This window comes from Miniopterus schreibersii (assembly GCF_964146895.1).
Source record: "Miniopterus schreibersii genome assembly, chromosome: 7".
Classification (NCBI taxonomy): domain Eukaryota; kingdom Metazoa; phylum Chordata; class Mammalia; order Chiroptera; family Miniopteridae; genus Miniopterus; species Miniopterus schreibersii.
The window spans coordinates 32,920,596-32,946,962 of record NC_138108.1 but is presented as its reverse complement, the minus strand read 5'-3'; the positions used below and the strand labels follow the sequence as shown (position 1 = coordinate 32,946,962).

Below are 26,367 nucleotides of genomic sequence, written 5' to 3'. Positions count from 1 at the left end.
AGTGGAAGGAAAGGAGGAGGGAAGGGGGGAGAGAGACATCGATGTGAGAGAGACACATCAATTGGTTGCCTCCCACAAGCGCCCTGACCAGAGCTCGGGATCGAACCTACAACCTAAATACATGCCCTTGACCGGGAATAGAACCCGAGACCCTTCGGTCCTCGGGCCCATGCTTTCACCACTGACTCAAACCTCCCAGGGCAAGGCAGAGCACTATTAAAAACATAGTTCCCAGCCTCAGAAGGAAGTAGTGACGGTGCTGAGCGAACGACAATCCAGTACAAGTTGTAATAAGCGGTTATTTATGGAATGATTTTCAAACACAATGGTAAGCTTAAATTTCCCCCCAATACCCCCATTCCGACCTATGCCTAATTTCAATTTCATTTATGGGTGTGAGCAAAATTAGAACTTTGCCCTGTATGTTAAAATACAAATTTATAAAGTTTAATAAGATATCTGTTCATTTAAGTGAATCAATGATACGCCATCTGATGGAGTTTTAAGAAGAAGACAAAAGAACAGAGAACATAACTTTAATTGGCTGACAGGAATCAATTATCACAAAGAACAAGGGGAGTAAAGAGACAAACAAGATATTAAAAGAAACTAACTATAGTTTTGCCTAAAGGTAGCCTGAATAAAGTGAGAGGAAATCATGTTTGGTTTCCATGGTAAAACACATAAAATAATTTAAAGTATCCTTATTAAATTGTCATAATAAAATTATTAGTTTAAAAATAGGTCATTTTAAAGAGAAATAAATATCTAATTTTATTTTATAATTAAGCTTGTAATCATTGAAACATAAAAATAAACAAATTTTCTATGGCACTCATGCTATAAAAGATAATTGTGTCTTTATAAGTCAAATTTGAATTCCACTTTGTTCCTTTTAATAGTTAGTAGGATTTTTCCCCCTAATGTTTGATTTAGAAAAATTTCCAGTGGCAGGATTGTTTTTACGGCTTCCTCTTACCCATAGAAAATAAACATGATATTTTTTTCTAAGTAAAGTCATTTACCAGCCGTTAAATGGTAGAACTCAATTATCTGAGAGGTGGCCACACAATCAGGAAAGCTGAATCTCTTGATGTGTTTATTAGGAGTATGAAAGAACTGCTGCAAGACTGGACTAGCACACACACAAATCAACAAAGTTAGAGTCCCTAATTCTTTTCCACTAGTTATTATAAGAGACCCCAGGAAATAGAAAAGAAATTGTAATCCCCAATGACAATACTGAGGCAAAATTGCCTGAATGATATGAAAAAGCTATCTCCGTAAGGGAGAAGAGAGGATTAAGATAAATACGAGAGTCTTCAGAACACAGAAGAGCTGAGACTAGTAATCCCCTATTGATATATGACAGGAAGCACTGATGAAAAGTGCCTCTCAAGATACTGGCACTAGGCACTGAATCCACTGAAGAACATTATTTACCTGTGTTCTGTCTGTGAATGTACTAGGTAGAAAATAATGATGGAGATCAAAAATTTCAATCTTACTGACAGTACCCAGGGATAATGCCATAAGGCTGTGCTGGCAACTTCATCTTCAAGTTCTGCTTTCAATTATTATAAATTTTCCCAAAAAATAATACTTCAGTGCTGATATTTTTCAACTGGTCTCTTGGTGACTACTATAAGGAATATGGAACAGAATCTATTCAACTGTTTTGTACATTTCACCTAGTAAATATTTATTATTTTCCAATATTAATCCATAAACCTGTCATCAGACAGTTCCCCATACTGATCAAAATACATTCCCTGGGACCTAGGATTAGATATAGTCTATAAGCACAATAAATAGTAAATTAAGGTTTTAACACAACAGAAAATGAAAAATAGAAAAGCAGGCAAGAAATACATAATATAAAATACAATAAAATGTATTTGCCCTAGTCACACTCTTAGGTAAAAGATATTTATTACCTTATAAGTGTATTCTCACCCCAATTTAATAATGTCACATCAAAACACCAAAGCCTGCCTAAGGAATAAGTTTACTTGGATAATTTCACCTTCCCTAACTGACATCCTACCTAATATCTAAAAGTTCATAAATGAAGATTTCTCTTTTGAATTAAAACATTAAATTGGTTGTTAAAACTGGTACTTTAAGCCTTTTTAGACTTTTCCCCTTTAATGTAAAGCCTTTCTGAGTATAGAATTCAACGTGGTAAGAATGTGACCTCAGGAGCCATGGAAATTATCTGTTCCCTCTCTTCCCAAATTTCTCAAGACCTACTCTGGTTCAAAATCCCAGGAAGGAACATCCAGGGAAACTATAACTAATCCATGGGGTCATCTCAGAAAGGAGACAAGTTTCTGGTACAGGGCTTTCTGAAGAGTAGAACGTGGCTTACGAGGAACCACAAAATGACTCAGTTCATACAATGGTTTAACAGATAGTCTAATGAAGAGGCAATGATTAGATCAAGAAAGAATCTAGGCAAAATCATCTGCCATCCTTTCAGAGTCCCCTGAAACAACAGAATATATATATTAATATGCTATATTAGTCATATATTATAGTACTAGAAGTATCAACAGATCAAATATTTGGGGCATTCCAGGAAAAGAAATTAACAAAGACAATTCACAGCCAAATAAATGCAGGATAAAACTATACAAAGAGCAATTTCAGAGCTATCCAAATCTCAAGAAACATTGACTATAAAGAGAAGTAAATACAGAACTTCATAACTCTACAGCTAAACCAAAAGACCCTTTATTCTTTTCTTTCTCCTTGTTGAGCCAGAATCAGCAATGGTTTTAGCAGAAGTGCTCATTTAGGGAGAGCACCCAGGACTAGGTAATAATTCTCAACATAGTTCTCAATATTATCCCCAGCTAATAAAATCATATTCTTGGAAGGGGGGGGCAGGCTTTACCATTTTTTTAAACCTCCAGAGGTAAATTCAATATATAGCCAAGACTGAACCCCCATCATAAAATAAATAGTGGGGCTAAAGAAGGAAGCAAAAAAAAGAGCCTAAAGAAATTCTAAAAATCTACTAGGAGTACAAAAAAAAAATTTCAAGAAAAGAAAGATAAATATCAAATATCATCTGTCTAAAGTAGAAGTTCCAACAGAAAGATCCAGAGCTGATTCAAGGATCAGATTGGCAAAGTGCTTAATTCTAGCAAGTTGCCTCTCTAAGTAGGTGGAGGTCACAGGCACAAGCCTTGTGACTGAGAATGTACTAAGGTGCACACTAACTCAATGATTGGACCTGTTAACCTAACTACCTACACAAGGCAGAGTCACAAAAGAAATGAAAAAAGATACGCAAACAACACAAACCAAAACTGGCTGAGGTAATATCAGCATCAGCCTAAGTAGAACTTAGGGCAAGAAGTAAAACAGTTACAGGGATGAAATACTTAAGCCTTATAGAATAACAAAAGGAACAGTCCAAGAAGATAAAACAATCATGAATATGTATATAACAACCCAGTTTTGATATATATAAAGCAAAAATGTGTTCAAATGCAAGGAGAATCTAAAGAGCCCTCGGTCATCTGCGGAAAATTTTAACCCAAATATGTCAGATATATGATAGATCAAGACAAATTTACTGAGCATATCAAGTTTTATAAAACAAAATCGGCAAATATGATCTAAAAGATATAAATACTGAACTTTTTTTCCAGATATACAAAGAACATGTACAAAAATGATCTCATAAAAGGAACAAAGGAAGAGTCAAAGATGTCAAATAATTGTATCATATACGCAGTGTTCCCAATCACAAAAATTAATTAGAAATCAGCAAGTAAAAACAGCCCCCTTGAGGAGCAAGAAATACAGGGGTGGGCAAAAAGTAGGTTAATAATAATAATAATACAATAATTAATAAATAATATATAAGAATATTCACAAGTATAAACCTACTCTTGCCCATCCCACATATATATGTGTGTGTGTGTGTGTGTGTGTGTGTGTGTGTGTGTGTGTGTGTATGTTTGATGGCAATAACAAAATATTAAGAATTAAACAATGCAAGCACTAAACATGGAATGTGGTGGAAGTGATATCAGAATTTACAGACATGAATACATATATTATAAAGCAAGAGATAACAAATAAATGAGTTGTATTCAATTTGACATGCTATAATAAGAACAAGAAAATAAATCTTCAAAATGATGGCAGAGTGAAATAAGAAAATGATCACTAAAACACTGCTATACAGAAAACAAAAAGAAAAAGAGAAAAAACATGAAAAGAATTTCTAATTTATAAAAGCTACATATCTCCAACAATACTTATAGGAGAAAAAAAAAAGAGGAAAGCCAAAATCAAGCAATTGCTATTGGACTAAAACACAAAACAAAACTTAAGTATGTTAAAGGCTGTGAATAAATTTAGAATACAATTTTCTAGGAAGATAGAGATTACCAAATTGACTCAAGAAGAATGGAATTAAGCAGTAAACATTAAATAACTTAATCATTTCTCAGAGTCTCTTCCTTCAAGACACCATGCCCAGACAGCAGTTTCAGGCCAGTTTTTTTAACCTCATTAAAAAAATTTTTTTTAAACAGCAATTTTAAGCTAGAGTGAAGATAAGAATTTATATGCGGCTACTAGGTTCATGAGTGTGAAAATCACCTCAGGGAGGAAATTTATATCATCTAATGAAACTGAAAATGCCATAAATAGCGAACCGAATAGAGCCAGGGGCGATGCTGGGACAGACTGACAGGTGTGGGGCGGGAGCCGGGCCACCTCTCCCGCTCTTCCCGGCTGCACAGTGGGAGTCACAGTGGCGCCTTCTTTAAAGGCCGTTCTGGGGATGAATGAGAAACCACATTCATTGCTCATTACATTTTAACCTTGGTGTTTTAAATAGTTCTCAAGAATTAAATATCTCCCTTTACTATTAATGTCAAGGTTTCTTAATATGTGCCTCGCTCTTTTTATGATAATGTTTGAAATTACTATATTATTTTTAACAAATATCCCTCTTGTACTCCATAATATATATATGTCTTCTTTATTTCTTAATAAATCCTGAAAAAATGCTGAACATTGAGAGTAAGAAAAGGAAAGCCAAGTATTTGCATGGGTGCTGAGCACAGAGCGATGCAATCAAATTCCTCATCATTTAATTGATCATCACTTCTAATGTTCTGAGGAAATTAAAGACTATCTTAAGCACTGGCTGATGAAAGGGGATTATGATAAGCACTAGGATGTAATTGTGTAAACCATGAAATGCTTATTAATTATCTGATGATGATTTAATAGTAATAAATATTAGTCTATTTGTGTTTAGAAAAAAGCAAAGACAAGAAAACCTGCTACCAACGAGAAATTTTAAATTCAAAGACTAAAATGCATTCAAAAATAAAAAAATAAAATTAAGCTGCTGATAAATTACACAACCAAAAATTACTTCAAAGCTATGTAAACTATAAGTTCATAAACATATAAAGTATTTTAAACTATCTCCCTTAAATAAGATGTGATAGATGAATTATATTTAATTGTATGTGCAAAGGTAACTCACTTAGTGAAAAACTTAGCCCTTGGTGTTGCCTCTTGTATGTCAGTCACTGCTACACATTCTCTTATTTCTTCACGAACATCAGACCTTCTTAATTAAACAAATATATCATCTATACCTGTGATTACAATTCAACAATTAAAATCTTGGAATTCGAAGCATCATTTTTCTTAGAGCATACAGAGTTGTTCATCTTTCCAAATAACGAGAGGAAAGCAGATTCTCACAGTTTATATGCTGTTTATGAAGGTAATATTGTGTAATTCATCACTTGATAAAACATGACAGGCAAGTTCAAAGAAAGCAATGGCATTTTAACTTTGAGCCTGATGAAGCATATATATCAATCAGCAAAATATCTTGCAAATGACTATTTCATGTACTGGAGCATGAACTTTTGCTTATCTTAGGCCCCAGTTAATAATTTCAGTATTATCCTTGAACTGTTTTGTTTATCTTTCTATATCACCTATGTAAATACATCTACATTTTTTTTACTACTTTTGCTTAAAAACTCACCATTATTTACCATTATTTTCTTTCAAATTTCCTTTTACAATTTATTTTTCCATTCTTAGACTTCATGGCACATGATAGACATGGCCCTGCTTAAGGGGGTCTAGAGCCTTCTGTCATACCTGAATATTTGTTCTGTCCTTAGTAAATAAATAGATTTCTATCTCAAATGAAGATAAATACTCACAATTCAAAGACAAATTATCTACTCTGGGATCCAAATTGACCACATACACAAATTATGTCTGTTCACAACTTAGATCACCCAAATACGCAACTAAAGATGAAATAAACCTAATCTCCAGGAAGTTACAATTTCATAGAAAAAATATCTCACCCTAAACCCAGCCTCCTGGAGAATCTGACAAGGATTTTTAATGTAAAATCTGATATTCCTCATTATTTCCAATGACCCAGTATAATACATGGGCTTCTTTCACCAACACCTTTACATATCAAAAAAGGGCATAAATAATTGAAATGACCTTGAACTCTAGAAAAGTCCAGAAACATAAATTATAAGGCAAAGACCATTTAGAAAACTTTGAAGTAATATCATAAGGGTAAAAATATAATACACAGATAGGCTCAAGTTCAGGTAACATTTTAGAAATAAGTAGGTTTAATCATTTAAGGAACAACAGCCTTGTATCAAAAACAGAACCAAAGAACAAAAACATGGGGGGTGGGAATAAGCTAATTGATTTAATGCTAATTGATATCTGCAAGATAAACTTAAATAAATAGCTTGTGTGAGGGTTGCTTGTTTGTTTTGAACAATTTAGATAACAAAAGCATAATAGTTTCTGTGTGTTTGGATGGAAACCAACCAGCATTAGAATTATCATTAAGATACAGTTACCAAACAAGGTAGCCTAGGACCCCCAAACCCCTTCCTATATTATACTGGCATTATAGCAGTATCACAATAAAGTAGAGGTTTGAACCTAATGACACAAATAAGTAGCACTTTGAGGACTATTCAGAAAGTAGCATATATTGTTCCCAGGGTAAAAATGGGAGGAAATCTTGTGGAGACAAAAGAGGGAACAATGAAAGGGGGCAAATACAAATACAGTGATTTTTGTATTTGTAAATCCTGATATGCTTACTTAGACCATGTCAGGGCTGCAGACCTCTCAGGGCGGCCACTGACCCACTAGCCAAGGCAGTGTAAGTCAGTGTTATCTGATTCCTGTTGTTTCTCAGTCTCTTTGCCTCTGCCTATTGACACTTATACAAATTCTTAGATTAGAAATGGGAGGAGGTAACTCCTTAAGCAGTATTTGGGAGTTGGGCTAGCTTTGTAACAATCCTGAGAGCCAACTAACTTTTCTCATATTCCTATGAGAAACGATGAGATTGCCTAGATTAAGAAGGGGGTGAGGGCATCAGTAAGAGAGCATAAGGATAGGACACAGGAATCATAATGAAACTGAGTGTTAGCTTAGAAGTGGAGTAAATACTGGGAGGAAGTAAAAGCCAGAAGAAACTTCAGGAGAACTGTAAATCAGAGAAACTGTAAATTAGTTTATCTCTAATATTATACATGATTATTATGCCTATTAACTACAGTTGGGTAAAAATCAAGAGAAAAAATCTAACTTCCAGTGTTTGAAGTAATGATAAGTACTTCAATGCCCTGGGAATCTGGGAACCTGCCTTTTAACCAAGGATTTGTCACTAAAGTGGTTTCTTGAAGAAAATAGGAATTCAGGATCTCAATTCCCTTACCTTGAAAATTGTCATTTTTATTAAATTATCTCTTCTAACATGAAAATTCTGTCACTAGACTAACATTAAGTATATCAAACTTTCAGCAGCAAATGAAATTCAGAGGTTCAGTTGAAGAGACCTGAATTCTTAACCCTTGACTTCAGCTATGACATTAGATAATCTAACATCATAGACCATTACAACATTATAACGCTGCATTTTCTCAGCCTATCTTTCCCATGTTTCTTCCTTTTTCATTGTTTTAATGCCAAAGTGTCCAACATCACACATTGATTAACACCAGTCGGTCACTGAAGATTGACTTACTTACTGGTCAGCATATGGATTGCTGGGTAGCCAGCCTATGAATCTTTTCTGAATCTGGCCTGAATCTCAGATTTTTGGAAATAGCAAAGGGCCACAAGTCTAACATATTACAATCTATAGAATGCAGAAAAAGTAATCTTTTCTTAAAGTTTAAAAAGAGAAAACCAATACACCTTAAATTGCAATTTCAGGGTGTTATATACATCACTATAGAATATAAAATAATTTTAAATGTTTGCCCTTTTTCATGCACACAAACACATACACACACACTCACATTCACACTTACCCACAGACTTCTGCCCACCCTATGTTCCCCAGCAAATCCAAGTGCAATCTTCCCTCCAGAATCTTCTCAATGTGAGGAAAGACAAAAGTATTACATGGAGTAAAAAGCCTGCAGAGGCAGTTAACAAAAAGTTACTTGTAGGTTCCTCAGAAAGGAATTCATATGGCTACATTTAGTAATTCTAGAAAACCACATCCATTCCTACCTTTCATTTTCCTACCTTTTAATAAAAAGGCTACTGAAGGTAAGGGGAAAGTTTAAACTGTAATTTAAAATAAAGTCAGACAAATGAAATAGCAGGAGCTATTCAACCAACTTTCTATGCCTCTGCTGCCAGACACAACATCCCTTCATTCCCCTGAAACCATATAGAAAGCATTTCTACTTAAAACACTCATGAAAAGGGAGCATGATGTCAACAGGCAAAGTTATTTCAATTAGTAGTTAATGAGAGTAACTTGTTCAATAGATGACTATGTATTTTGTTACAATCATATAAAGCTGCTCAGATCAACTTAGACTCAAGCATACTTCCAAAATGTCTTGTTTGGACAATAAACACATAATAGCCAAATGAAAACAAACTACATTACTGTCTTATCTGGATCCCCTCTTTTAGAAAATTTCAGAGAATCAAGCATTCTGGCTGGAGGGTTGGGATTGCTTGCTTTCCATTTCTTCAACAAAGCAATTTTGCTCTGCTCTAACCCTGATCCCAGGGGATGGGACCCCACAGTGATCCTTAAACACAAACCTTCACATATGTACACACACACAACCAAATACAAAGCTTCAGAACAAGTATTACTCAAACGTATATGTTTAGTTATTTTATACTTAGGAGTTTGTTTCTAAAGGAAAAAATTGAGTTTATATATAAATATATATATCTTATATCTCTATGGGGAGATGAAAGTTCCACAAGATGGTAAGTCAGACATTGCCCTTCCAACAAATTTCATTCTTATCAATCATAAAATAAATTCAACTGGACTTTGGTCAGTAATAACAGAGCAAGATCTTATCAAACCAACTCACACAGAGAAAAAAACAAAAAACTATAAAAACCTGAATACAATACAAAAACAGCCACCTGAAAGTATCTGCGTATTTGTCATCTCCAACATAAGATGGTAAGCTTATTGAAGGCATAGTATTTAATCGCCTTCTTATATTCTGAATTATTTGATTTTTACTGTTTGCCCCATAGTTATTGTGCAATATATATTTGTTGAACTAAATATTCTGTGTTCAGTAAATAAAAGGGTGATTCATCGCAACTGAGTTGGCAGAGACACAGGAATGCCCCTTCCCTGGTCAGAGGCTCCGCACTGACTACTTGTACAGCTCACTTCCAGAGGCTTGGGTCTGCAGGCACCGTCTAACGCCTTACACAAGACAAAACACAGCGGAGCTCCTTTCCGGACGCTCCCTTTCACCACGAACATGCCAGCACGACTGCAAAGGGCATTCTCTCCTGTGGTCAGGGTTCTTCCTGGCTAACCTTCCTGGATTTCAGGGGAAATAAGGAAACTGATGACAGCATAGGAAAAAAACCTGAGGATTAGCCCAAAATTATCTCGATTCTTAACAACAAAATTGTGAAGGATCAAAGAAATCTTAGTTTAACTTTTTCTCTTCTTTTTCCTCAGGGTGGGTAAAGAGAACAGGTCAGTCCCTAGGCACAGTTCAACACGTAACAGGAACGCTTTGAGGACACTTTTTACAACACTGATGAGTGTCGTTGTTTAAGGTCTATGGGTGAAATTTCTCTTAGATTTCAATATAAGAAACAGCAAAAACCATATCATGGAGCTGTCCTAAAGTTCAAAACAGATAATATGCATTACAGTGTTTAGCACTCTGTCCAGGACATGAGGACTCTATAAATGGTACTATTACTATTATTATTACTATATTCCAAATAACTGCTATGTTCATAGTTATCAGCACATATGTCATAAAAATTATCTGTTCACAGCTGCTAGAAAATGAAAAATCTTATATTTAACCCAGACATTTTTTGACTTCCTACTATGTCCCAGGCTCCTCCTCATTCCATAGAGTAATTTACTTAATTTTAATACTGTGTTGCCAATATCTTATAATCACAAGATAGAAAATAATTCAAGTGATCTTGTAGCCACTGGATGATGGAGTTTGAACACTTGGGGGAACGACACCTCAGTAGCAACTGAAGGGGGACGCTTGTACACTTTTGGTACAAGCGAAAACAGTATGGAGGTTCCTTAAAAAATTAAAAATAGAACTACCACATGATTTAGCAATCTCACTTCTAGGATAGACATCCAAAGAAAATGAAATCAATACCTTGAAGAGATAAATACCATTCCATGTTCATTGCAGCATTATTCACAGAAGCCAAGATAGACATGGAAAATCTTAAGTATCGATTTACAGATGAATAAATAAAATAAGGCATATATTTTCTTCACACACACACAATGGAGTATTGTTCAGCACTAAATAGGAAGGAAATCCTGATATTTACAACAACATGGATGAACCTAGAGGACATAATGCTGAGTGAAATACACCAGATACAAAAAGACAAATGCTGCATATTCTCACTTATGTGTAGAATCTAAAAACTTCGAACTCATAAAATCAGAAAGTAAAATGGTAGAGATGGGGAGATGTTAGTTAAAAGGTCTAAACTTTCAGTTATGCAGGATGAAGTAAGTTCTAGAGATCTAATGTACAGCACAGTGACTACGGCTAATGGTACTGTAGTGTATATTTGAACTTTGTTAAGAGAGTAGATCTTGTGTTCTCACCACACACACAAAAATGGTAACTTTGTGAGGTGATGGACATGTTAATTAACTTCATTGTGGTAATCATTTCACAATGTATACTATATCAAAACATGTTGTTTATCTCAAATACATACAATTTTATCAATTATACCTACATAAAACTTGTAAACCTTTTTTAAAAGAAACAGTCCTTTGAAATTAGAAGATTTTAATATCAGAGTTATGTTGTAGAAAATAGGCTAAAAGTTAATCAATAAATTCAAAATGGAGTTTTCCTTCTTTTTATTTATAAGGAAATATATTTCTCTATCTTTGAATATATTACTACTATAAAAGGCCTTAAATATGAGTTTTTAATAGTAGTAATGTATCTTCTCATGCTTTTATAATCTAGAATAGAAAATAATACTTTAGAAAAAAACTTACAGATTTCTAGCTGTAATGTTGTGTAGTAACTATTAACATATTTAGAAGCTTATAATCAGATTTAGAAATGCCACTGTTATAGTTGTTAATGATTAGATTCCCCCAGACTCCAATTATGCTTCCACAGTGCTGTGGTAACAGAGCAGAATATCGGTCTTAATTGAGGAAGCTCATTAAAGGTAAAGAATCATTAACATTTTCAAGTGTCAAGTTGTTAACTGGCTAAATTTTATTTACAACTAATATTTAAATGGCAGTGGTATATAGTAGATATGCACAGAAGATGTAGTTTAAAATTGCAAATTTCCATTAATAATGTGAACTTGAACAAACCATTATGATTCCTGGTCTTCAGTTTTCTTATTGGGAAAATGAGGTGATTTGAGTTGAATTCTAGGATCACTTCGAGGTAGAAAATGCTTTGAAATAAAAAAGCTACAGCCTCTAATATTCTCCAATTTGAATGTGAAATAATGACACTAATTGAGACAAATTGAAAGTGAGACAATGACATTAATTGCTGGAGTAATGGATAGGACCACATGATGTGGTGCTTATTGCTTTTATTGGGGGCCAATTTAGTATTTAACCTTCATTGCCAAAGACAGATGCTGAATGGCAATTTGTCCAAGTTACATTAACAGGTAATTTCTTGGGACAGTGAGATTTCTCCAGTAATATCTTTGAGCTTTTTTTGTGTACCAAAATCTAAAATGACCTTTCTTTTTTCCCTAAAATGTGCTGAAAATAGGAAGATCAAAGTTTAAATGTCTCTATTGTTATCACAAGGGCTGTCAAACTCAGACCACCAGGCATCCATCCTTTATTTGTGGGGACCAATTACAACTCTGTTTGAAAAATTAAACAGAAGAAATGCATAGTTAATATATATATCATTGTTCAGATTATATCTAACTCTAAAAATATACATTTATGTTTTCATCATTATGATTCACCGAGTTTACAAGAAAAATCAAGTAAACTTGAAACAGATCCTTTATAATGACAAAATAAATGGTTTGTTAGCAAAATGTATTCCTCAAATAAGTATTAGACATTTTATACTTCTTTGCACAACAGGATTCTGTAACTTTTTGTGGTTTAAGAGGTGATGGCCAAGCACAAATATGTGGGAGCCATAAGGGGGTAAGTATGCAAGCATTCCAGTTAAATATTTACACCTGACCAACTCTGAGAGATGCCATTTTCAAATAAAATATAGTATTTTTAATCTATTCTTAAAGTGAAAATTGTGCTATAAAATAAAGATATTTGTCTTTCTAATTCCTAAGTGTGTTTGAACGTTTGAATGTTAAAATACATGATGTTCATAGTGTAACTGACAGAGTCACTATCATTTTCTCTGATTCCACTACTGTAATAATTCTTGGTGATTTTAATATCCATGCAGTTCTTTGACCTCTATTCTTTTAATAATTTTGATTTCCACCCCTCTTAAGCAACACACTGTCCTAAACTGCACCTCCTTCACAACTTCAGTTTTAAACATTACTCTCTTAAGAATCACCCCTCACTATATGTTTCCTCATTCCCTCAGATACCAAATTTTCAGTATTTCTTCTACTCTCTGGAACCTACAATCTTTTGGGGGGGTTTTCACATTACGTTCTAACCACCTTCTTTACATAGCTTAGATTCTATGGTCCATTTTCATAATCTCATCCTCAGTCATTTTTCCCAATGTGATTAAATTGAAACATACTTTCTTTACACCTTCAGCCATGCAGGTCCAAGTAGTTGGAAGAAAGCATACAATCATGCTGACTGGTCTCACTTTAAATTCCAGAGCATTATCCTCAAGTAGGCCCTTAATGGTGCCCAAGCAATTATAGCATATTTTCCTACCTTATTCTTTGCTTTCCCTTGTGAAAAGTATTTCACAGCTTTTTCACTTTCCTCAAATCTTTAACGTCTCCACCCCCAGACTGTGACCTAGCTTCCATTCCTCTGAGATAGCTGAGGCAAATAGAACTACCACAGGCTCTCCCCCCGACCTATACACATACCTGCAGCCCTGACAAAACAGTCCACCTGCTCTCCTCTCCTCGAATGACACCTCCATTTGTGCCCTAGATCTCCTCATCCTCTGCTACTCAAGAGCATTGTTCTAGGAACTCTCTTCACGGCTTCATCAAGTTCCCTGTGTCTACCGAACCACTCCTCACGAGCACACAAACGTGCAGTAATATACTCTGCCTTATAAATAACTTTGTTATCCTGTATCATCTTCACTCTGCTCAGCTTTATAGCAGAACCCATCAAAAAACGTATTCTGCTCGCTGACCCATTGTTTTATTGAATGCAATCCCATCAAAGTCGTGGTCACCACTGCCTCACCCAGTCTTACCGAGTTACCAATGGTCTCCTCCTCCTCAGACCTCAGCTTACTTAACGTGCCCAGCATCGAAGCCAGCTGATTATCTGCTGCTTGGCAAAGCCCTTTCTTTAATTCACCTACATGTTCTTACTCTTGATTCCGTTTCTGTATCACAAACCATTCTCTCCATTCTCCGTTGTCTGTTTCTTCTTATTTCTCTACTGTCTTAGCATTGAAATGCTCAGTACTTGGCCTCCCTTCAATCTAGACTCACACCATGGGTGAGAGCTTCAAATTTGATCTATATGCTTTTTTTAAAAAATGTATCTTTATTGTTGAAAGTTTTACAGATGTTCCCCCCCGCCCCATTGACTCCCTCCACCTTCCTCCCACCTGCTCCCCAGGCTTTCACCACACTATTGTGTGTGTCTATGGGTTAGGCATACATGCATATAAGTTCTTTGGTTAATCTTTTCCTGCTCCCCCTCCCCCATTTCTGTCTGCTATACATCAGTCTGTTGCATGCTTCAATGTCTCTGGGTCTATTTTGTTCACCAGTTTATTTTGTTCATTAGATTCCACATAAAAGTGAGATCATGTGATACGTATCTTTCTCTGCCTGGCCTATTTCAGTTAGCATAATACTCTCCAGGTTTCTCCATGATGTCTCAAAGGGTAAGAGACCCTTCTTTTTGACAGCTGCATAGTATTCCATTGTGTAAATGTACCACAGTTGTTTTTTTATCCACTCATCTACTGATGGGCACTTGGGCTGTTTCCAGATCTTAGCTATTGCAAATAATACTATGAACATAGGGGTGCATATATTCTTTCTGATTGGTGTTTCAGGCTTCTTAGGATATATACCTATAAGTGGGATCTCTGGGTCAAATGGCAGTTCCATTTCTAATTATTTGTATGCTTATTGCTCTCAAATTAATAATAAACCCAGAGCTTTTGCCTGAACTCAAGAGATATATATCTATAAATATATAGATAGATATATATCCAACTATTTACTCAACATTCACTGGAATGTCTAATAAGCATATACCCAAAGCATAGCTCTGGATTATTTTACTTCCAAATTTGTTCCTCTGCAGGATTTTCCATCTCACTAAATGGCAACTCTATTATTTCGATAGCTCAACTGAAAAATTTAGAATCATCCTTGATTCCTTTCTTTCCCACATACCAAACCTCCAATTCATCATTATGTCCTGTTGGCATTTTTTCAATATATCCAGAAACTAACAACTTTTCACCATTTCACTACTGCTACCTTAGTCAAAGCCATCACACATCTCATCTAGGTTGCTCTATTAACTTCTGAACTGATATCTCTTCTATACATGCCCTCTTAAAAGTTATTCTCAACACAATAGCCAGGGCATTTTATAACATAAGTTACATAATATTACTTCTATGCTCAAAACCCTCCCATGACTTCCCACTTCATTTGGAATAAAGTCTAAAGCCCTTACAATGGCTAGAAGCCTTACACGATCTGCATCCCCTCTGCATTCTCCCCCTTCCAAAGACCTCCCCGTAATAGTATCTCCTATCACTCTTCCCTTTGCCCAGTCCAACCAAGCCACACTGGCTGCTTTGCTTATTTATGGACATGCCCCTACCTCAGAGTGTCTGAATTCTATGTTGTCTCTTAAGTGAGAACTTTTATGACCACCCTATATGAAGTAATAATACATACCCCCAGCCCAGAATCCCCAGTCTCATCACCCATTTATTTTTCTTTATAGAATTTATCATCTGGTATATAGAATATTTGTTTATTTTTCTATTGTGTCATTCCTCACTCAATATAGCTCCATGAGTGAAAAATTGTTTGTTTGCTTGTTTGTTCATTCACTTTTCATCTCTAGCACATAAACAATGCCTGGTATATAGTAGCAGCTCAATAAATATTTGTTGAATAAAGAAATCCTTTTACATAATTCAAAAGGGAAATCTGATCCAAAGACAGCCTGTCATTATTTAAAAGAACAGAATCTCAAAGCATTAAAGAACTTTAGGAGCTTTCTACCAAAAATAAAATATTTCCATTGTCTTTTATAGAAAACACTCATAGGCATGGGATTATAAGTTAGGACCAAGGAAATGTAAGTGCTCAGTTACCACTTTGCATTAACTGCAACCAAGGCAGCTCTATTTTTTCTTTGTTTTCTATTTTAAGTTTAGATATAATGCTTTAATAAATATTTTGAAGAAAGATCTGAAACCTAAATATTTGAACTCTAAATCTAGTGTAAATCCTGATTCACAGGCAAGGAGATTGAGTCCTGGAAAATAAAATGAGTTAACCCAGATCAAATCATGAATGTTTGAGAAAACCAGGGCTGGAACTCAGGGCTCCTCAATCCTGTACTTGTGCTCTCCCCACTCCAGGCCATGGTTTCTCCATGCAGAGCTGTTCATTAGTGAAATAATGCTTAAATAAGATTTATGTTGTCTTTCTAAAAGATCCAATTATTATTTCAGATTTGAATAATTACCATATTCTCAGTTTCTTACAAATTTTTTTAAATTTCAAATTCAATAATTACTCTTTCAGATTGCTGAAAATAATACACATATAGTTGAGGCTTCCATACTTTTTCATAAAGAAAACTAATCTATATTCACATTGCTAAAGCAATGCAGAAGGCTTGATTACAATTTGCTATATTTAAGTATTTTCCTCAACTGATTATATAATCTGAATTTTCTACACACTGTTTTTCAATTTCTCTTAATGCATTCATGTATAGACTCGTCAGTCCACAGTCCACAAAGTTGAATTGGTTTGTGATTGGAACAAATGAGAAAGAAAATATGTGACCCATGAGCATTCTACTAAGCTAACACAATGAATGTGTTTCTCTGCCAGGTTTAGATTAACCACTGATTTGATGGACCAACTGGCCCATTTCTTGTAAATGGGTTTTCTTATATACAGTGTTTAGTAAGCTCCTTGTCAACAAGATAACTCCCTAGGCTGAATAAAAGTCCTCTTAGACCCTGACAGCCTTATTTGCTCACCAGTGATTTTTAGAGACCTCTGACAACTTCATTTTGATACATTTTCCAAGAAGTGTATTACTAACAACCCTAAACACTTAAACATTTATACTTTTAAAGTCTTAATGCTTAGAGAATAATGGGAATCCTACCAGGACTTTTGATGGCTATTTAGAAGATGGGATATCTAATACATTTCTTCATTTATTACAAATAAGGTAAATTCAAGATGGCAGTAATTCATTTAATCAAAAGAAGTTTTCAGCCCTGGAGGGCTGTTTATGGTCTCCATGGTTCATTCTACGGGGGAAAAATAGACTGAGGGCAAAGAGTTGTCCCAGTATGGACCCCATGTGCCATCTACATTTCCAAGATTCTATTTATTGGTAGTTGAATGTTGAAAACTAAAAAATCGATCATGTTTACAGCTTGGAGTTATAGTCCATATTATTTACAACACATTAGAATTTATTGTTTCCTTACTTTAAGTAACCAGTGATACTTGTACACTTAAAGTTATTTGATATATAAATTCAGTATATTCAGACCTTGAAATCTATCCCTTTCACTAATTAGCAATATGACTGTGATCTTGGCCTCACAGGTATATGAAGATTAAAATAGGATAAGGTATTCAAGGTACCCAGTATATTGCATGGCACATAATATTTTGCCAACCAATATTAATTGAACTCTTTCCTCCTTTATCCCTTCTCAAGCACGTACAACCTTACTACATATAATGCCATAGTTTCATTAAATCAAAGTATGTATTGATTGCACACAACGTATCAGTTTATTTGCCTTGCATTGGGCAATTGAGCTGTATAAAAAACCAACGAAGTCCCTGTCTCACGGAATTTATTCTTTGGTGGGAGATGGACAACAGGAGTAGTGTGCTATCTTAAATGGGCCAGTCAAGAAAGGCTTCTCTACAGAGGTGAAGCAACATGTCATGTGAAATTCTGGAAAGGAGTTTTCCAAACAAACAATAGCCAGTGCGTAAGATCCAAGAACGCATGTGTGCATCAGAACTTCACACTAAGTTGGTATAGCTAAAATTCCTGATGGAAGGCAGGGACTTAAATGAGACTTTCTTATTCATAAAATGAAGCTGAAAAAAGCTGCTCCCAACCACTGGCTGAACCTACAGCGTATGTGACACTGTGATATTAGGAGGAAGGGAATGCGGACAGCCTGTTGACTGCTAGCTCAAGCCAGTAGGTGGAGTGACTAATTTGCAATACCCTCAATATGACACACACACACAAAAAAAGAGTTCCAATCTGCTAATATAAACCTGGCCTTCCTCTGGGGTCGAGGAGCCAGGAAGAAGTACTTGCAAGCCCTCTTGCATAAAGAGAGAAGACACACAGGAAAGGAGGAAGCGTCTTTTTAAGCCTTGCATGGCCTCTCTGTCATCTGCGTGCTCTGGGGCAGCTGCTGCCGAGCTGTGTGGCAGGGCCCCGTGCGAGGAACTGGGGCCTGCGGACCACAGCCCTCGGAGAAGCCCGCTCGGAGCGCCCGGCGTCGCCTCGGTGCAGCCCCGTGAGGGACCCTGAGCAAGAGCCCCGCCTGCGCGTCCAGGACGGCCGGCCCTGAAGCCGCCGCTGCGGGAAGCCGGCAGCCAGGCCCGGGGCTGAGCACACCCGCAGCGGGCCAGCAGCGCCCCAGCAGCCAGGCCCGGGGCTGAGCACACCCGCAGCGGGCCAGCAGCGCCCCAGCAGCCAGGCCCGGGGCTGAGCACACCCGCAGCGGGCCAGCAGCGCCCCAGCAGCCAGGCCCAGGGCTGAGCACACCCGCAGCGGGCCAGCAGCGCCCCAGCAGCCAGGCTCGGGGCTGAGCACACCCGCAGCGGGCCAGCAGCGCCCCAGCAGCCAGGCCCAGGGCTGAGCACACCCGCAGCGGGCCAGCAGCGCCCCAGCAGCCAGGCCCGGGGCTGAGCACACCCGCAGCGGGCCAGCAGCGCCCCAGCAGCCAGGCCCAGGGCTGAGCACACCCGCAGCGGGCCAGCAGCGCCCCAGCAGCCAGGCTCGGGGCTGAGCACGCCCGCAGCCCGCAGCGGGCCAGCAGCGCCCCAGCAGCCTCGCCCGGGGCTGAGCACACCCGCAGCGGGCCAGCAGCGCCCCAGCAGCCTCGCCCGGCGCGCACCGCCCACCGCGCCCGCAGCGGGCCAGCAGCCAGGCCCGGGGCTGAGCACGCCCATAGCCCGCAGCGGGGCCAGCAGCGCCCCAGCAGCCTCGCCCGGGGCTGAGCACACCCGCACCCGCAGCGGGCCAGCAGCGCCCCAGCAGCCAGGCCCAGGGCTGAGCACACCCGCAGCGGGGCCAGCAGCGCCCCAGCAGCCAGGCCCGGGGCTGAGCACGCCCGCACCCGCAGCGGGCCAGCAGCGCCCCAGCAGCCAGGCCCGGGGCTGAGCACACCCGCAGCCCGCAGCAGGCCAGCAGCGCCCCAGCAGCCAGGCCCGGGGCTGAGCACACCCGCCCCGCCCGCGACCCTGCCCCCTGCAGCAGGGCCTGCGGCCACGCCCGACGGTAAGGCCAGGACAGCCCGCAGCGGGCAGCGGGGCGCTCTCCTGAGCCTCGCCAACAGCTGGGGCTCCTGCCCGACCGCCGAGCCCCGCAAGGACCTCGCCCACACCGCCCCCCCCCCCCTCGGCCGCGCAGAACCTCGGCCTCACCCGGAGGGAGCACAGCCTGCACCCCCACGCAGCCGCGGAGCCGGGCCTACGGCCCCACCCGAACCCAGGGTCCCCCCAGGGCACCCCCGACGGGGAGCAGGGCCTGAGGCCCGCCCTGCCAGGGTGACTGCGGAGCGCAGCCCCAGCGCGAGACCCAGCGGGGGCGCTGCCCGCGACCTCGCCCGCGGAGGCGTAACCGTGGAGCCTGGTCAGTGGCCCCAGCTGACCACAGAGCACGGCCGGCAGCCCCGCCTGGCCGGGGAGCCCACCCAGCAGCCCCAGGTAACTGCAGAGCCCAGCCAGCAGGCCCACCCAACTTCGGAGCCTGGCCAGAAGCTGCCGCCGCCCCCCCCCCCCGCACTGGCAGTGGCCTCGCCCCTGGAAAGACCCAAAAGGCCCAGACAGCGAGCCTCGCCGGCCGCAGACGCTGCCCGCGGACCTGTCCAGCGCCCCAGACTGGGCGGACCAGCAAAGGGCCTTCGGGCCTAAGCGAGCCTGCGAAGCCTGGGAGAAGAGACCACGTACTCAAGTGCACATGCACCCACACAAGGACACCAGGATCACACACGACACCACCAACGGAATCGAAGCCCCAGCAGACTGACCCTAAAGAAATGGAGGCTTACAAGGTTCCGCAAAAACTTAAACTAGAATTAACCAACAATATGATCCAACAATCCCACTTTTGTGTATATAGCTGAAGGTGATGAAATCACTCTTGAAGATATACCTGCACCCCTAACTGCACATTATTTAAAATAGAAAAGACATGGAAATAATCTAAGTGTCCATCAATGGGTGAAGAAAATGTAGCATACATGCATACAATGGCATCTTACTCAGTCATAAAAAGGAAGCCTTGCCATTCGCAACGCCATGGGTGAAACTGGAGGGCACGTGCTAGTAAGTGAAAGAAGCCAGTCACAGAACAACAAATACTGCATTAACCCACATTTATGAGGAATCTAAAATTGTCAGACTCATAAAAGCAGAGAGTAGAATGGTGGTTACCAAGGGCTGAAGGAAGGGAGGTGTCGGTCAAAGGGTACAAAGTTTCAGTTATGCAAGATAAGTGCGGGAAGTCTACCATACAACATAGGACCTATAGTTAAAAATATTAAATGGTGCACTTAAAATTTTGCTAAATGGGTAAATCTTATATTAAGTGCTCTTACCACAAAAGAAAAAAATATTTTTTACTAAAATAAAATAATGGGGATGGGAGGAAATCTTCGGAGAATGGATAAGTTTATGGCCTTGATTGTGGTGATGGTTTCACAGGTGTATACTTACCTTCAAACTCAAGTTGTATACATTAATAGGTACAGGGTTTTGTATTAAAGCATACGTCAATAAAGTGGGTTTGTTTGTTTTTTTAAAGAAGAAGGAGGGGGGGAGAAGGAAAATAATCCAAGGAGCCTAAATGTACATGAAATCTCACTCTAGCCTCCTTGGTCCTGCCAGCAAGAAACCAGCCAGGTGTGGAGCCTGGCCAGGGAGCTGTCCAAAACCTGGTTCAGCTTGGCAGGGCCAGTTCATAGCAAACCAAGGTCTACAAGCTGTCAGAAGTAGGGCCCTGTCTTTGGGATCCCAGATAGAGAATTAGCAGTGGTCAGTTAATAAGTAGGAAGGGATAGAAGAGGCAGGTCATGACTGGTGGAAAGAAGGAAGGTAAGTAAGTGCAGCTAGCTAGTTCTGGCCTTCTTTCAGAAAGAATTTAAAGTGTCTTATATAGGCACTTTTATAAAGCACAGTAAGGTAATATGAATTAGAAGAAAGTGGAGAGGAGAGAGAAACAAGACTACAAAGAATTGAGTGGGAAATCAGATTACTGTAAAAATTCATCAATTTCTAAGCAATTTCTGCAAGGCCACAGATACAGCTCTAAGCTTTCTGGAAGCCAAAGCAATCATTCATACCCCAGTTCATCATTTCTGAGGTAAAAACAAGTGCAGTGCATGGGAACGATTAGAGAAACAAAATAAATAAAGTAATATTGGATTTTCAGCCAAGTTTGAAAATAAATATCAAGTCCATTAATTCATTTAATGAATTAATATCCTTTATTAACATCATTAATGAATAAATTAACCCTTTGCAGTCGTATTAAATTTGGACATGGGTGTCGTACTGGTCGGAATAAGAGCTTTCAGAGAAATTATGAACTGATACATGAATGAATAGAGTTAAGATTCGTACGGTTCCTTGCTGTGGTGGCTGACAGCAGACATACGACCGGAACGGTAAAAAAGCTTTGGTGGCTGAGAGTAGACAAACGACCGCAAAGGGTTAATATCATTAATATAATTTATTCATTAACTAAATAAATGGGAGATAAATAACTGGGAGAGAAGAGACTAGTCTCCCATAGAGAGTTGTTCCAAGTAATTTATGTAGATACTCTGCCATCAAGGACATGGAGCATACCACCCCACTCTTTAAATGCAGGGTGCACATAACGACTTCCTTTCCAAAAATGCAGCATGGGAAGGGGTAAAAAGCGTAACTTTAGAAACCTGACAAACACTACCTCAAAATGTGATAAAAATGGCACTTTATCTCTGTGGTCTTCCTCCCAAAAACAAGTAACTCCAGTCTAATCATGAGAAAAACATCAGACAAATCCCAATTAAGGGACATTCTACAAAACAGCTGAACAATACTCCACAAAATTGTCAAGGTCATCAGCAACAAGCAAAGTGAAAAACTGTCACAGCCAAAAGTAGCCTAAGGGGACATAATGTCTAAATATAATGTGGTATCCTAGATAGGATTCTGGGACAGAATAAAGGCACTAGTTAAAAAGGAAATATGAATAAAATATGAACTTCAGTTTATATTAATGTATTGATAGTGGATTATTAATTATAACAAATGTGCCATACTAATGTATGATGTTAGTAATAGCAGAAATTGGATGTGGTATATATAGGAATCTCTGTTAAAACTTTCTTTAAATCTAAAACTTTTCTAAAATACAACTCTGTAACACATCATCTTCATATTGCATCGTGTGCTCATCACCCAAAGTCAAGTCTCTGAAACCTGTGCGGTTTTATTAACCAAAGTCACCACAATAAATTCAATTTAAAAAATAGTTGTATTTTCACCCATCCAGTGTGGCTCAGTGGTTGAGCCTCAGCCCGTGAACCAGAAGGTCACGGTTCAATTCCCAGTCAGGGCACATGCCCGGGTTGCAGGCTCAGTCCCCAATAGGGGGCGTGTAGGAGGCAGCCGATAGATGATTCTCTCTCATCATTAATGTTTCTTTCTCTCTCTCCCTCTCCCTTCCTTTCTCTGAAATCAATAAAAACATTTTCAAAAATAGTTGTATTTTAAAAAATAAAAATTAATAAACTAATAAAAACTATTCTAAAATAATAGTTTGGGGGGGGTGACCTATTATACCCAGCAAGCCCACTCCTAGGTATAAAATAGGCATATGCTGAAGAGAATTGAAAATAGGTATTCAAACAAATGCACGTGAATGTTCACAGCAGCACTATTCACAATAGTCAAAAGGTGGAAGCAACCTATATACATCAAAGGATGAGTGGATAAACAAACCATGGTATATACACACGATGGAATACCACTGAGGCAAAAGGAAGGAAATACTGCTACAACATGGATGAACCTTAAAAACATAATGCTAAGTAAACGAAACCTAACACAAAGTCATATATGCCATTTACATGAAATATCCAGGATAGTTAAATTTATAGAGACAGAATGCAGATTGATAGTTGCCAGGGACTGAAGGGAGAAAGGAAAGGGAAGAAAATGGTTAATGGGTATAGAGTTTTATTTTGGAGTTTTGGAACTAGATAGAAGCAGTGATTACACACCACTGTGAATATACTAAATGCTACAGGATTGCTCATTTTCAAAGGGCTGTTTTGTTGCCCTAGCTGGTTTGGCTCAGTGGTTAGCCCTGAAGGGTCCTGGGTTTGATTCCGGGCCAAGGGCACATACCTAGGTTGCAGGCTCAATCCCCGGCCCTGGTCGGGGTGCATGTGGGAGGCAACCAATCGAAGTGTCTCTCTCACATCGATGTCTCCCCTCCCTGGTCCCCCCCCCCCCGCCCCCAAGAAGCAATGGAAAAAATATCCTCAGATAAGGATATAAATAAATAAATAAATAAATAAATAAATAAATAAATAAATAAATAAATAAATAAATGGTTGTTTTGTTGAGCTCACAGAAACATAATAGAAGAGTGGTTCCCAGGGCTGGGAGTGGGGGTGGGGTGGAGGGTGGAGGAAATAGGGAGAGGCTGGTAAAAGAGTAGAAGCTTTCAGTTACAATATGAATAAGGTGTGAGGCTGTCATGTATAACATGGTGACTATAGTTGATAACACTGTCTTGTATAATTGAAATTTGCTAAGAGATTAGAATTTAAATGTTCTCACACAAAAAAGTAAATAAGTGAGGTATTGGATGTGTTACTTAATTCAAAGTATACATATATCAAATCATCACAAAATAAAGAAATTTTCAGACATAAAATAGTCGAATGGAGCTTACTATCTATGGGCCAAAAAAAAAAAAATTATGAAAGATGTAGCTCCTAAAAATGAATGGTGAACCCAGAAGGGAAAACCTCTTGAATACTGATCTTGAATAAAAAAGCACTGAATACAGAAAATGATTTTTTAAATAGGCTAACAAATTATATGAGCTACTGATTATAATAACAAATAATAACTACTTGTGGTTCTTTTTTAAAAATTGAAACTAAAAGTTTTGATGAAGTAGAGGCATAGAAATAAGTCTAAATCTATTAGTAATCCCAATAATGTAAATGAATTAAATAACCTAAAAGAGAAAGAACTATTAGATCTTATTTTTAAAATATATTCAGCTATTGCCTACTTACCAGAGACATGTCCTAAATAAAACAAAGAACTGAAAATGATGGGATGATAAAAAAGTATAGAGGAACATATAATCAAAAGTATACTGGATAGCAATATCAATATCATTTAAAGTAGAATATAAGGCAAAGGGTTTATTAAGGTTAAATTATTAAAGAAACACAGAAACATGAGTATAAAATAACATGACTTGTATACTTCTATATCAGACAGAGTAGTTTAGGCTATGCTACAACATTACATTATACTGGCTTTATATAGTAAAGATTTACAAAAGTCCTATGCAAATTTCATAAGCTGCCGACCAGCAGTCATCCATGTGGTGACTCAGAAATCCAGGCTGTTTCTCTCTTGTGGCTCAGTCATCTCAATGGGAAGCTTCCTTGCTTGCCAAGCCAGGAAAGAGATGAGCTTAGTGTTCTGCAGGGTTTCTGCAGTACTTCAGCCCAGCAGTAACACATTGGACTTCCACTAATAGGCAGTTGCCCAGAATTTGTCATATGGCATGGCCCAACTGCTAAAAGCCTGGCAGGTATGATGGAGTACATGCTTGTTCAGTGAGCATTAAATGCTTCTGTCATAGCGACTAACAAAATATGTTAGCTTATCCATGAAAAAATTGGACATCATAAAGAAAAATTAACAATAAAAACCACAATGAAAGGATTTTAATTCACTTATTTTAGAGATTAAAAAAAAAAAAGATAGTATATGTTATTTTCAGACATACATATGTGTAGTGAAATAAAGTTTCAAAATAGTGTGTGGATAGTGTGTTGCCTCTCAGGAGGAAGTGATAGAACCAGAATTAGGAAAGTCTTCAAAGAGGACTTCAACATTATTTGTAATATTTTATTCTTGAAAAAATATTTGAAATATTGAAAAATGTTGATATTTGTTCAAGCTTCATACTGCATACAGAATACTAGTTAAGTTATTCTCCAATATTTTTGTATATTGAAATATTTCATAATTTTAAAGAATATATACATGTCTGTAATAGTTTTCTCTGCTGTGTAACAAACTATCACCAAGCTAATGGCTTAAAACAACATACATTTATTATCTCCCAGTTTTCATGGGTCAGGAATTAAGGTGTGGTGCACGTGGGAAATCAGATCTCACAAGGTGATGGGCAGGGCTGGGGTCTCATCTGAGGCTCAGGGTACTCTTCCAAAGTCACTTGCTTGTTGGCATAATTCATTTCCTTGCATCTGTAGAATTCATGGTGGCCTGCTTCTTCAAGATCCAGCAGGAGGATGGCTGACTTCAGTCAGCTGAGACAGGGTTGTATACAATGTAACACAATCATCACCTCGCTATATAACGTAACCTAATCAAAGGAGTGACTCTCTCCTCATATTCACAGGTCCTGCCCGTACTCAAGATAAGGGGGATTTTTCAGAGCACACACCCAGAAGGCAGGACCCTTGGGAGCCATCTTAGAATTCTGCCGACCAGAACTGGCTGCAGGTTCTCATAATCGGGTGGACGACAGAGACATAAGGACAATTCTTTCAGGCAATGTGAAACGAGCTTTATTAGATGTGTCTTCATTTGGGTCCCAGGAAAGGTGACCCAGACGGAAGACCTTGGGTACAGTTTATTGCAAGCCGAGTCCAGGCAGCATATGTGAGACAGCAAAGGGGAAAAACCAATACAGAAGGTTCATTAAAGAGCAGATACCACTACGGGCTCTGGAGCCGACTCCTACTGTGGACCCTCTAAAAACCGTATGAAACGTGTTTCACTTTGGTTCTACTGGTAGATGGCAAAGTTGAAGCATTTTACCCACTGACTTCTGTCCCCAGTTGGCAGAGGCTCTTTCCGGCTCATCTAAATATTAAGTATCAACTGCCTTGAGCTCTGTGACATTTA

At 38.7% G+C, this 26,367-nt stretch overlaps 1 long non-coding RNA gene across 1 annotated transcript in view; it reads right to left on the bottom strand.

The window, feature by feature from the left end:
* Positions 1 to 26,367, bottom strand: part of LOC308559474 — a 96,593-nt gene that overhangs the window by 45,742 nt on the left and 24,484 nt on the right. The window lies entirely within an intron of this gene.